Below are 4,003 nucleotides of genomic sequence, written 5' to 3'. Positions count from 1 at the left end.
GACGCCTTTCGGGCTATCAGCGCCGGCCCGTGGCAGGTCATCTTAGATTCGCGAGCCCATACGCGCAGCGCGGTGGGTCAGATAAGGCCGCTAGCTTCGCAGGAATCGGTGCGCGTATATCGACGAAGACAGCAAGCTCTCCGCTGAAATTCTTTCGCGAGATTCCGCAGGGCTCGTGTTTTATGACGACGCACTTGTGGCTATACCGGCATCTGGCGACTCTTTATATCATCATCAGCAGCCTATGTGTATGTCCACTGCAGGACGACGGCCTCTCCCTGCGATCTCCAATTACCCCTGTCTTGCGCATAGCTGATTCCAATTTTGCGCCTGCAAATTACCTAACTTCATCACCCCACCTAGTTTTCTGCCGTCCTCGACTGCGCTTCCCTTCTCTTGATATCCATTCTGTATCCCGCTCTGGTATGCAAGCGGCTCCAGAGAAATCTGAGCTGCTGCTCCTTTCCGCTACAAAGTACCAACGGTCTGTAAACCCCCTCCTTAATCTCACTCTCGCCGGTACTCCCATCCCCCGCACGTCATCCTGCCGGGTTTTAGGCTTTCCCCTCCAAGACCACTCTTTCACCCGCGCAATACAGTCCACGATCACCACATGCCACCAAGTAACTCACTTAGTCCGACGAGTGGTCAAGCGGCGCGGCGGCCTCGACGAATGCAGAGCCAATCAACTTGTAACAGCCTTTGCCTTGAACAAAATCCTTTATTCCCTGCCATACTGCACGCTTACGCAGACGCAAATGCATCACATTCAATCGGCTTTAAACAGTCTCTATAAAGCTGCCCTACATCTTCCGACACACGCATCCACAGCCAAACTATACGCAACAGGCCTATTTCTTCCCCTTGCAGAGCTCTTGCGCCTCCATAGGGATCGACGACTTGGCCGCCTATCCAGCTCTGCGCAAGGTCATTGGCTACTGCAGCGGGCTGGCATCCGGCCCATTGACTTTCCTCGGTACACCCCTCAACGACCTCTTCCCAGCAATCTTCGCTGTGCCCCTATTCCCTCTAATATGACCCCACATCTTCATGAGGGACGACGACAAGCCCGCGCTCACTTCCACGACCCTTTTCCACCGGACACTGTCACATGCTACGTCGACGCAGCGTATTACGAAACTCATGGCTCCACTGCTTGTGTGACAATGCCGACCCCCCTTGGCATTCCGATCACTTCCACCGCTGGCCCCTTCTCACCTTCCTACTTCTTCTCTATCCCTTGAATTGGCCGCGATCGTTCACGCGACGCACGAACTAACCCTTCTTCCTCCCTCTCCTCGGTATCGCATTTGCTCGGACTCCATGGCGGCAATCAGGGCTCTTCGCGACAACAGACTTCCCGATAATCTTCATGACGACCTTTCTGACGCTCTCTCCCTTCTCTCCCCTGCTTTGGTCACTGTGGTGTGGGTGCCAGGTCATGCGGGGATTATCGGCAATAAGCTCGCTCATGAGCTTGCTCGCGAGATTAATAGCCGGGCGCCGACGATCCCCTGGCCTTGCCCGCCCATAGCGGACGAGGCACACTTTTATAAGAAAACTCTGAAGCAGCACTACAAACACCTCCGGCATTCATTGCAGACGCTTCGGCCACCACACCCTCGTCTCTCCACTGCCCAAGTACGCACCCTCAGGGCCATCCAGCTCAACACCTTGATCACTCCAGCACGCCTATACCTCATCGCTACCGCTCAGACCCCTCATGTCCCAACTGCCCCTCTACGTACGCAAATGTAGAGCACATCTTTTTCTCTTGCCCCGCAGCCCTACAATCCCCTCACTACCCTAACCCCCCACCTCCCCACTGGCGGGTGTGGTTGGCGTCGGCGGCCTTCGCCGACCAGCTGGCCATGGTCCTCCTAGCGGAGGAATATCTACAGGTCTTAGTCTGACCTGGAATAAAGTCTTTTCTCTCTCTCTCCATTCTGTAACTCTAACGGGCCACCGGTTATCCATCCTACGCATTACATGACCTGCCCAGCTCCATTTTTTCCTCTTAATGTCAACTAGAATATCGGCTATCCCCGTTTGCTCACTGATCCACACCGCTCTCTTCCTGTCTCTTAACGTTAGGCCTAATATTTTTCATTCCATCGCTCTTTGTTCTCGAGATTCTTTGTTAACCTCTAAGTTTCTGCTCCATATGTTAGCACCAGTAGGATGCAATGATTGTACACTTTTCTTTTCCAACGACAGTGGTAAGCTCTCATGCAGTCAGGATTTGATAATACCTACCGTATGCACTCCAACCCAATTTTATTCTTCTGTAAATTTCCTTCTCGTGATGAGGGTCCCCTGTGAGTAATTGACCTAGATAAACGCGTACTCCTTTACAGACTCTAGAGGCTGACTGGCGATCCTGAATTCTTGTTCCCTTGTGAGGCTATTGAACATTATCTTTGTCTTCTGCATATTATTCTTCAACCCCACTTTTACACTTTCTCGGTTAAGATCCTCAATCATTTGTTGTGATTTGTCTCCATTGTTGCTGAATAGGACAATGTCATCTGCAAACCGAAGGTTGCTGAGATATTCGCCGTTGATCCTCACTACTAAGCCTTCCCAGTCTAAGAGCTTGAAGACTTCTTCTAAGCATGCAGTGAATAGACTGTTTATATAGCGAGATAAAAACATGTGACGGCATAATTATAGGAGCCCTGTTCGAAAAAGAGGTTATCGAAGCCTCTTTCACGATATCAGTGCAGTCGCTATTCTGATCGCATAAGCATAAAGCCCCTTGAACTTGGATAAAGGGGCTTTACGTTTTACATAGGCAGCGGTACGCGCGCCATCTGTGTCAGAAAGCAATAATTAGCTCCGCGCTCGGGACCGCGACTGTTGCTACGCCATGTAGTGCATCTTCTGTGACCTTCCCCGCTACTACAATGGCTTAAGCATTAAAAAAAATACAATTTCAGAGCGCCATGAAAGTTGTATGCTACCCGCCGGGGTGGCTCAGTCAGCTAAGGCGTTGCGCTGCTGAGCACGAGGTCGCGGGATCGAATCCCGGCCCCGGCAGCCGCATTTCGATGGAGGCGAAATGCGGCTGCAAAAACGCCCGTGTGCTTGCGTTGTAGTGCACGTTAAAGAACCCCAGGTGGTCAAAATTAATCCGGAGCCCTCCACTACGGTGTGCCTCATAATCAGAACTGGTTTTGGCACGTAAAACACCAGAAAGAAGAAGAAGAAAGTTGTATGCTCTTCGCGCACTAAATATGGGGTACTATTTTGTAAGTGTCCACCTAGTTGACATGTCCATTTCGTCAGCAGCCGAAGTTCTGATTGACTGGGCTGGGGTACTCGTGAGAAGGATACAGGCACCTCCAGCCAATCAGCACTTCAGCAGCATACGAAATGGACAACATGTCCACTAGGTGGACGCTTACAGAACATCCCCCCCCCCCCCCCCGTGGTCCTGTGGACATCATGCATGGATGCCCATCAACTTCCCTAAGTTGTCGAAGCCTGATGCGCGTCTCCTCCTCGGGTCCCCTGAATGCACCACGTACAATGTGACCCACTGGGAGATGTGAACTTTCTCTGCGTATGTGCGCGAGTATAATACTCTGTTCACACGTCCCGTACAGAGCGACAGTTTTGGTTACGCACGTGGTATGATCGTGGTATGTAGCGTTAAAGAAGCCCGCGAATACACGCAAAATTGCCGCGCGACCTCCCGCTCGAGGCACTTGGCGTGTATTCGCGGGGTTCTTTCACGCTCGGAAAAAACACTTTTATGTCGCACGTATTCACCAACAGAAAGCTGTGTCGGGAGTTTCTCATGTTGCTCTACAATTTTCTCATTCACACTTTTCATCTCATTATAATATTTCATAAATTGGTTAATTAATTAAAGCTAATTGCCTAATTCTGTGGAATGATAAAAAATTATCTGAGTATCTCCAAGTAATGGCAAAAAAAAACATTACCTTGGTTCTGTCCAGCTACGTAGCATTTGCATATATTTAAAGTTTGCCCCAAG

This window comes from Dermacentor silvarum, chromosome 1 (genome assembly GCF_013339745.2).
Source record: "Dermacentor silvarum isolate Dsil-2018 chromosome 1, BIME_Dsil_1.4, whole genome shotgun sequence".
NCBI classification, from domain to species: Eukaryota; Metazoa; Arthropoda; class Arachnida; order Ixodida; family Ixodidae; genus Dermacentor; species Dermacentor silvarum.
Note: the sequence above shows the minus strand (reverse complement) of the source record.